Here is a 10,000-nt window from a genome sequence, read left to right as displayed (position 1 = left end):
GTAGCGAAAAAAAGAAAGAAAGAAAAAAAAAACACCTACCCGCAGCTTGTTAGCAGTAACCGTAAATGTGGTTCTAAATATAGGTTCGCTGGTCACTGAAACTTTCTCATAACGCACACCACTGTAGTCCAAAAAGAACAAAGCACGCACAATGGATATGATACAGCCGTCACCGCATGATTTCGCGTTTTCCTTATTGCATTACTTTCGTGGGCATGCGCGCTAGGGCCACGCAGGCCAGGAGGCAAGGGGAAAAATAAATAAGAAATGATACGCGATCCTCAGCATTGACTTGGCTGATGTGGCACTCGCATTTATGTTCTTTACCTTAGGCGAGCGCAACGCGCCAACTGAACTCCAATTTCCCATAACGGAAATTCGTATTTGGCCATTTGGTTGTATTTTTGGCTGATGTTCGCGTTTTTCGCCCGAGCATGCGCTTCACTGCGCCGCTCGTTGCCCCTTCAATGCGGCTTCACTGCCCTGCAGGCGTGTTCTGCGTCAAGCCGAACCACCAGGCAAAAAGCCTGGGCGCCGCCATCTTGTTGAGAGCGGCGCCGGGGACACAATCGCGCCTAGCTCATTGAGTTTTCCCCCAAAACTGAACGAAATAGCCTTATTTAAATGAGAAAGATGCCGCGAGTGCCGCAACGAAGGACCTTAAGGATTACCGAAGGGTAACTGAGGGCGACGCGACGAGCTTTGGAAAGAAGAATGATGGGTGTAGCGCTACGGGGGATAAGAATAGAGCAGATTCGGGGGGTGAGCGAACAAACGCGAGCTAATGACACCTTAGTTTAAACCAAGAAAAAGAAATGGGCGTGCGCAGGGCATGCAATGTGGGGGGAAGATCATCAATTAAGGGTTACCGACTGAATTCCAAGAGAAGGGAAGCGTAGCACGGGGTGGCGGAAATTTAGGAGGGCAGATTAGATTAGGAAGGGCGCAGGCACTAGACGGCGACCGTGACCGGGCTTACACGTGACCGGGGTGCTTGGAGAATAATGGGAGAGGTCTTTGCCCTGCAGTGGTCGTAGCCAGCAGGATGATGATGACGAAAAGGTAGCAACAGGTATTCATAACATACAGGTTGGAAAGCTGAGGCACCTCTGAACCCTTGAATATATTTCGCCACACTTGGCCATACGACAAGTTTGTTTTCGAGGCGCTCGGTCCCACTGCAGCGAAAATGTTGCCGGAAATCGGGCACTCCATTTTTGTTTCATAGGGAACCTTTCTTCCACTAGGGCAGCGGATTTTCGCAGGGCGAGCTTGCTGTCGTTTACGGATCAAAGCGATAGTGAACTCCAAAATGCAGTGTTGGCTTTGAGTGGGACTTACATTGATTGCAAAACCCACGGCTAATCACCCTTCCCCCCCCCCCCCCCCCCCAAGTGGCTCATTACAGCAGACAATCGTTCAGAAACACCGGCATCGTTGCGTATAGTATGGGAATGGTGCGTGTCACGTGAGTGCTCGCTTCGAGCTTGTGTTCTTCATTTTGATTGAATGAAGTCTCACCTAAGTGAGCGGGGGCCGATCCCGGAGGTAGTGCAATACCGGGCCGACCTGCGGCGGAGGTGAAGCAGGCTTCAAGCACTCCGCCAACTTCCAAAAATAGGTTTAATATCGTGGGTCCATATAGAACCCGTATCAGATATTAAGCTGATAAGAACAGATACTACACTTTGATCTTAGCCAAAAGGCCGAGAAGCGATGTCTTTCACTTCACTCCATTGTACCACTGCCTTGTGGGTGCCCTGGCGACATTGGTAACCTCAGCAACAGCGTGGGCAATCTTATAAAACCCAGCCCGTCTAGAGACTCTATGCTCTCTATCTCGCGAATCAACTCGCGACGCCTCAGTCTTTCACTGTTAACGAAACGCCGTCGCGTAGAAACGAGACCCGAGCGCAAGCTTGTTCGCAAGGCAAAACCAACGAAGGCAACCTCGTAGAAAACGGAACAGGCGAGCGGAAAACACGCGCAAGGGGAATGCTTACTTCCGTCTGAATGCGACCGCTCAAGGCGGCTTTCTTTGAGGCCTTCGTTTCAAGCCCGTGCGCAAGTGTAATACACTACGCGCATTTCCCTCATTTCCTTTTATTTACCGCAAGGCCCACTGAAAGTTTTCATACGGCACAGGCCGGGACGGATTGCAACGTGTCGATTCGACCGCTAGAATTAGGTAGCGCGCCTCATGTACGAATGAAAGAGAATGAAAAAAAAAAAATAAATAAATATAGAAAAGGCTGCGCACTCCTTCCAACCGGAAACATAGAGGGCAGGAAGATCGCCATGTGGAGCACAGGTGTTGTTAAAAAAGAAAGAAAGAAAGAAAGAAATAGCGCTACCCCATCATCTTTACCGTGTGCGTGTATACACACACACGCACACATATGCACGCGCACGCACGCGCGCGCGCGCACGCACACACACACACACACACACACACACATACGCACACATGCTAGCATAGCTTAAGCACAGCTGGAAAGCTCAGCCTTGCGCAAGAAAAAAGGACCACGCCCTTTCGCAAGCCCCTTTGAAACTTTTAAATGAGAAACATGTGTACAGCGAGGTCGTTCGAAACTGGCGCGAAAACGCATCCGCGCCATCTGTGTGCGGAACTAGGAAAACCTACGGCCTTCGCCATACAGAAAGAAAGGTAGATGGCGCGAGCTAACGCTCCGTTGCATACTAAGAACGAGAGCTAGTGAATAATGGCAGAAACGTCTTGGGAAGAGAGAAAAAAACAACAACAACAAAAAAAAAGAAAGACACGCAAGTTGTTGGCTCGCGCAAGCATTCTATTTTACAGCGAGTAAAGAGCATAGCAACTTCTCACAAGAGCAGCAAGAAAGACAAGAAGAACGTGAGAGAGGGGGAGAAACAGGCGCGTTTCTTTGGAATGCAGAGCATGCTGCACACACTATGAAGTGCCAAAGAGACGGGGAAAGCAGATGGCGCGATTGTGTATGTCCTCAAAGCTTGAAAACAATTTCTAAACTACAAGGTGTGCCGAAGTCCGCCTACTCTCATCAGGTTGCTCCCGCCTCCAATTGCATTTAAATTAAAATTACAGTCGCCTCAGAGGCAGAGAGAGAGAGAGAGAGAGAGAAAATGTGTACACTTGCTTCGCGCAGCTGCACCCGTTCAAATTTTACAGCAACAAGAGCACTCCCGCAGGCACAAAGTCCGCTGCCGCGTCCGCCGGGGCGGAATGCACTCGCTTCCGTAAATTGTCGTGCGGCAGACTGCTGCATCGTAGCACACCTGAAACCGCGCAGACGTCAGCGATCGCCGCGAGATCGCTGCGAGCGCTAAAGTCCGAAACCACGTCCGCCGGGGCGGCGGGAGCTCGATACCCCTTCACGAAACTTCTGCGTGTACACCGCCGCACGGCCACGGCGGAGTCGCTGGCATCCTGCGCGCAGTTGCATTGCGTCGCGCCGGGAATCGTTGAAGCCCCACGCAGACGTCGGCGTCGGCCCCGACCTGGCTGCGAGCGCTCGAAGAGACCAAGTCCGAAGCCACGTGAGCCGGGGCGGTGTGAGCGCGACTAAGTCCGAGACGACGTCAGCCGGGGCGGCGTGAGCGAGACCAAGTCCGAGACTACGTCAGCCGGGGCGGCGTGAGCGAGACCAAGTCCGAGACTACGTCAGCCGGGGCGTCGACTAAGTCCGAGACGACGTCAGCCGGGGCGTCGAGCACGCCGCGGTCGCTTTTCCCACTCTTACTCGAAAAATGGCGAAGGGGCCGCGCTAGCGTGCCTTGAATCGGTGAGCGGCGGTACCGCGGCGATCGCGAGAGCTCAAATCGGCCGTGCCAAGGCCAAATATTGGCGCTCGGCTCGGCGCAGTACGCCGCCTTGTCGCACGAGTACGGCCCCGTGGAGGTCTGGTCACTTATCGCTGCTCTTATAAGGGGCCGTACCGCCCTGGCCGACGTTGTACCGTAGTGCCGTTTTCGGCTTGCGCGTGTTCGTGGTGGTGTCCGCGCACCGCTCCGCACTCGAGAATCGTGCCCACGACGACGCGAGCGCTCGGAAGAGACGCAAGTCCGAAACCACGTGAGCCGGGGCGGTGTGAGCGCGACTAAGTCCGAGACGACGTCAGCCGGGGCGGCGTGAGCGAGACTAAGTCCGAGACTACGTCAGCCGGGGCGTCGACCAAGTCCGAGACGACGTCAGCCGGGGCGTCGAGCACGCCGCGCGCGCTTTTCCCACTCTTACTCGAAAAATGGCGAAGGGGCCGCGCTAGCGTGCCTTGAATCGGTGAGCGGCGGTACCGCGGCGATCGCGAGAGCTCAAATCGGCCGTGCCAAAGCCAAATATTGGCGCTCGGCTCGGCGCAGTACGCCGCCTTGTCGCACGAGTACGGCCCCGTGGAGGTCTGGTCACTTATCGCTGCTCTTATAAGGGGCCGTACCGCCCTGGCCGACGTTGTACCGTAGTGCCGTTTTCGGCTTGCGCGTGTTCGTGGTGGTGTCCGCGCACCGCTCCGCACTCGAGAATCGTGCCCACGACGACGCGAGCGCTCGGAAGAGACGAAAGTCCGAAACCACGTGAGCCGGGGCGGTGTGAGCGCGACTAAGTCCGAGACGACGTCAGCCGGGGCGGCGTGAGCGAGACTAAGTCCGAGACTACGTCAGCCGGGGCGTCGACCAAGTCCGAGACGACGTCAGCCGGGGCGTCGAGCACGCCGCGCGCGCTTTTCCCACTCTTACTCGAAAAATGGCGAAGGGGCCGCGCTAGCGTGCCTTGAATCGGTGAGCGGCGGTACCGCGGCGATCGCGAGAGCTCAAATCGGCCGTGCCAAAGCCAAATATTGGCGCTCGGCTCGGCGCAGTACGCCGCCTTGTCGCACGAGTACGGCCCCGTGGAGGTCTGGTCACTTATCGCTGCTCTTATAAGGGGCCGTACCGCCCTGGCCGACGTTGTACCGTAGTGCCGTTTTCGGCTTGCGCGTGTTCGTGGTGGTGTCCGCGCACCGCTCCGCACTCGAGAATCGTGCCCACGACGACGCGAGCGCTCGGAAGAGACGAAAGTCCGAAACCACGTGAGCCGGGGCGGTGTGAGCGCGACTAAGTCCGAGACGACGTCAGCCGGGGCGGCGTGAGCGAGACTAAGTCCGAGACTACGTCAGCCGGGGCGTCGACCAAGTCCGAGACGACGTCAGCCGGGGCGTCGAGCACGCCGCGCGCGCTTTTCCCACTCTTACTCGAAAAATGGCGAAGGGGCCGCGCTAGCGTGCCTTGAATCGGTGAGCGGCGGTACCGCGGCGATCGCGAGAGCTCAAATCGGCCGTGCCAAAGCCAAATATTGGCGCTCGGCTCGGCGCAGTACGCCGCCTTGTCGCACGAGTACGGCCCCGTGGAGGTCTGGTCACTTATCGCTGCTCTTATAAGGGGCCGTACCGCCCTGGCCGACGTTGTACCGTAGTGCCGTTTTCGGCTTGCGCGTGTTCGTGGTGGTGTCCGCGCACCGCTCCGCACTCGAGAATCGTGCCCACGACGACGCGAGCGCTCGGAAGAGACGAAAGTCCGAAACCACGTGAGCCGGGGCGGTGTGAGCGCGACTAAGTCCGAGACGACGTCAGCCGGGGCGGCGTGAGCGAGACTAAGTCCGAGACTACGTCAGCCGGGGCGACGAGCACGCCGCGCGCGCTTTTCGCACTCTTACTCGAAAAATGGCGAAGGGGCCGCGCTAGCGTGCCTTGAATCGGTGAGCGGCGGTACCGCGGCGATCGCGAGAGCTCAAATCGGCCGTGCCAAGGCCAAATATTGGCGCTCGGCTCGGCGCAGTACGCCGCCTTGTCGCACGAGTACGGCCCCGTGGAGATCTGGTCACTTATCGCTGCTCATATAAGGGGGCCGTACCGCCCTGGCCGACGTTGTACCGTAGTGCCATTTTCGGCTTGCGCGTGTTCGTGGTGGTGTCCGCGCACCGCTCCGCACTCGAGAATCGTGCCCACGACGACGCGAGCGCTCGGAAGAGACGGAAGTCCGAAACCACGTGAGCCGGGGCGGTGTGAGCGCGACTAAGTCCGAGACGACGTCAGCCGGGGCGGCGTGAGCGAGACTGTCCGAGACTACGTCAGCCGGGGCGACGAGCACGCCGCGCGCGCTTTTCGCACTCTTACTCGAAAAATGGCGAAGGGGCCGCGCTAGCGTGCCTTGAATCGGTGAGCGGCGGTACCGCGGCGATCGCGAGAGCTCAAATCGGCCGTGCCAAGGCCAAATATTGGCGCTCGGCTCGGCGCAGTACGCCGCCTTGTCGCACGAGTACGGCCCCGTGGAGATCTGGTCACTTATCGCTGCTCATATAAGGGGGCCGTACCGCCCTGGCCGACGTTGTACCGTAGTGCCGTTTTCGGCTTGCGCGTGTTCGTGGTGGTGTCCGCGCACCGCTCCGCACTCGAGAATCGTGCCCACGACGACGCGAGCGCTCGGAAGAGACAGAAGTCCGAAACCACCTGAGCCGGGCCGCGGCGGGAGCTCGACGCCCGTCACGCAACTTTGGCGTACAAGCCACCGCACGGCCGCGACTGAGTCGTCGCCACCGTCCGGCTGGCTGCACTATAGCACGCCGGGAACCGGGAAAGAACCGCGCAGAGGTCGTCGTTTTGCCGCGGCGTTGGCGCGAGCGCGCGAAGAGACAAAGTCCGAAACGGCGTCAGCCGGGGTGTCGAGCACGCCGCCCGCGCCGGTCGCACTCGTGCTCGGAAACGGCGAAAGGGCCGCGCTAGCGTGCGGCCCCGTAGGGGCACAGAAAGGCGATTGTTCTGGAAACCGCGCTGTCCATAGGCGAGAGATTGCCGTTCGCGCATTCGGTCGACGCGCTGCGCTTTCACGACTTCGGCATTGCGCTGCCGACGTAAGCTTTCCATCTCGCTCGCGGCGCTGCGAGGCGGCACGATTTTCGCCAAACGCTCGTCGAAAGTGGCACGAGTACGGCCCCATGGAGATTTGGGAACTTATCGCTGCTATTATATGGGGGTCCCAGAGAGCAGTCGCCCCCAAAAGCGACCTGGGTGTTTGATATGCGGCGGGCTTCGTGCCCGTCAAGCGTGTCCCCGGTATCGCTCCCGTGGATCCCACAGCTGACGTCTGCAGCCTCATCCGCTTGATGCGTTAGGGGCTGGTTGTCGGACGACGCTTTCTCCACGATATCGAGTTGTGTTCCGCATCGTCCTCGGACGAGTCAAATGCGAAAGCGCCGAAGGCGCGGGCGTGACCCGTCGCCTGGCGGCTTTGCCGTCTCGGCTACGTTGCAAGTGTCGGTCGGTCCACCTGTGCTGCGGGCTCAAGAGAAACCGCAAGCCGTGATCGAGTCGACACAACCAGTCTATCGAGAATGTTGCGTGCTTCTTGCCGCGTGGCGATACCCGGCCCTTCGGGGAGGGCGCCGTAGCGAGCTCGAACGCCGTCGTCTCGGACTGTGCAAAGTGCTACTCTTTGCAAGAACGAAGCGTGCTGGGGCGCCTGAAGGTGGCCTCGGCATCGCAAAAACGGCGTCCGGCCTGCTTGACAGGCGGGACGCGCAGTTGAACGATTACCTGGTTGATCCTGCCAGTAATCATATGCTTGTCTCAAAGATTAAGCCATGCATGTCTAAGTACATGCCGAAATAAGGCGAAACCGCGAATGGCTCATTAAATCAGTTATGGTTCCTTAGATCGTTTCTTCCTACTTGGATAACTGTGGCAATTCTAGAGCTAATACATGCAGTGAGCCTGAAGCCCTTTGGGCGACGGGTGCTTTTATTAGACCAAGATCGATCGGGTTTCGGCCCGTATTGTGTGGTGACTCTGGATAACTTTGTGCTGATCGCATGGCCACGAGCCGGCGACGTTTCTTTCAAGTGTCTGCCTTATCAACTTTCGATGGTAGGTTACTTGCTTACCATGGTTGTTACGGGTAACGGAGAATCAGGGTTCGATTCCGGAGAGGGAGCCTGAGAAACGGCTACCACATCCAAGGAAGGCAGCAGGCGCGCAAATTACCCACTCCCGGCACGGGGAGGTAGTGACGAAAAATAACAATACGGGACTCTTTTGAGGCCCCGTAATTGAAATGAGTACACTCTAAATCCTTTAACGAGGATCAATTGGAGGGCAAGTCTGGTGCCAGCAGCCGCGGTAATTCCAGCTCCAATAGCGTATACTAAAGCTGCTGCGGTTAAAAAGCTCGTAGTTGGATCTCAGTTCCAGACGAGTAGTGCATCTACCCGATGCGACGGCTCGGACTGAACATCATGCCGGTCCTTTCTTGGTGCACTTCATTGTGTGCCTCGAGAAGGCCGGTGCTTTTACTTTGAAAAAATTAGAGTGCTCAACGCAGGCGAGTCGCCTGAATAAACTTGCATGGAATAATAGAACAAGACCTCGTTTCTGTTCTGTTGGTTTTTGGAATACGAGGTAATGATTAAGAGGGACAGACGGGGGCATTCGTATTGCGGCGCTAGAGGTGAAATTCTTGGACCGTCGCAAGACGAACTACTGCGAAAGCATTTGCCAAGAATGTTTTCTTTGATCAAGAACGAAAGTCAGAGGTTCGAAGGCGATCAGATACCGCCCTAGTTCTGACCATAAACGATGCCAACCAGCGATCCGCCTGAGTTACTCAAATGACTCGGCGGGCAGCTTCCGGGAAACCAAAGTGTTTGGGTTCCGGGGGAAGTATGGTTGCAAAGCTGAAACTTAAAGGAATTGACGGAAGGGCACCACCAGGAGTGGAGCCTGCGGCTTAATTTGACTCAACACGGGAAAACTTACCCGGCCCGGACACTGGGAGGATTGACAGATTGAGAGCTCTTTCTTGATTCGGTGGATGGTGGTGCATGGCCGTTCTTAGTTGGTGGAGCGATTTGTCTGGTTAATTCCGATAACGAACGAGACTCTAGCCTATTAAATAGGTGCGGGGTTCCCAGCACCTTACAACCTTCTTAGAGGGACAAGCGGCTCCTAGCCGCACGAAACAGAGCAATAACAGGTCTGTGATGCCCTTAGATGTCCGGGGCCGCACGCGCGCTACACTGAAGGAAGCAGCGTGTCTTTATCCCTGTCTGAAAAGACTGGGTAACCCGTGGAACTTCTTTCGTGATTGGGATAGGGGCTTGCAATTGTTCCCCTTGAACGAGGAATTCCCAGTAAGCGCGAGTCATAAGCTCGCGTTGATTACGTCCCTGCCCTTTGTACACACCGCCCGTCGCTACTACCGATTGAATGATTTAGTGAGGTCTTCGGACCGATGTCCGGCGCGGCCTTTCGGTTGCGCCGGTCTGTTGGAAAGATGACCAAACTTGATCATTTAGAGGAAGTAAAAGTCGTAACAAGGTTTCCGTAGGTGAACCTGCGGAAGGATCATTACCGGATTGTTCGAGGGTGACGAGCGCCATTGTTTCTACCCCGTGTGGGTGAAGCAGCTCGCTGCGCCCGACGCTTTCCGCCGCTGGCCCCGCTTGGACGCGGGGACGGCTATACCCGAACATGCCGGGGATTGCCCGAATTTCGAAGGGCGCCCCGTGCCAAATTTGTTGCGCCCAGTGGACGCCGGCTGCAACCTTGGACGGTTGGCTTGGCCGCGCCCGCGGGTAGAAACGGCGTAACGCACACTGTTGGGTGGGCTTTCTGAAGTCCGCCTCGGCACTCTTGCGCGGAATGGGAGTAAGACGACCCGACCTGCTGCTCTTGCCCAGTACGAGGGGAACGGCGAAGCGTGCGGTCGGTCAAGGAACTGACGGTCGAGAGCTAATGCCGCTGCCGCTTAGTACACACGGAACCGTGGTGCGAGCGCTCTCCCGTCCTCCGCGGCAAACGCTGCCGAGTCTGAAAAGGCTGGCGGCTGCCGGTCGCTTCCTGCGGCGAGTGTGGAGTAACGACCCGACTTTGTTGCTGCCCAAGTACTAAAGGAACGGTGCGGCGCTCGGTCGGTCATGGAACCGGCGGTATTGAGGGTGCGGCTGCCAAGTACGGAAGGAACCGTGGCCTAAAGCACT

General features: G+C 57.2%; 2 non-coding genes across 2 annotated transcripts; one reads left to right on the top strand and one right to left on the bottom strand.

Annotated features, from left to right (window-relative positions):
* Positions 1–1,526: 1,526 nt before the first annotated feature.
* On the bottom strand, positions 1,527–1,718 carry LOC139053175 (U2 spliceosomal RNA). Its single transcript, XR_011510272.1, has one exon. It is a non-coding gene; the product is annotated as a U2 spliceosomal RNA (small nuclear RNA).
* A 5,838-nt stretch (positions 1,719–7,556) lies between these two features.
* Positions 7,557–9,371, top strand: LOC139053193 (small subunit ribosomal RNA). The gene has a single exon (XR_011510290.1). It is a non-coding gene; the product is annotated as a small subunit ribosomal RNA (ribosomal RNA).
* The last annotated feature ends 629 nt before the right edge of the window (positions 9,372–10,000 follow it).

The sequence above is a fragment of the Dermacentor albipictus genome, unplaced genomic scaffold, assembly GCF_038994185.2.
Source record: "Dermacentor albipictus isolate Rhodes 1998 colony unplaced genomic scaffold, USDA_Dalb.pri_finalv2 scaffold_75, whole genome shotgun sequence".
Classification (NCBI taxonomy): Eukaryota; Metazoa; Arthropoda; class Arachnida; order Ixodida; family Ixodidae; genus Dermacentor; species Dermacentor albipictus.
This window is presented reverse-complemented; position numbering and strand designations above follow the sequence as displayed.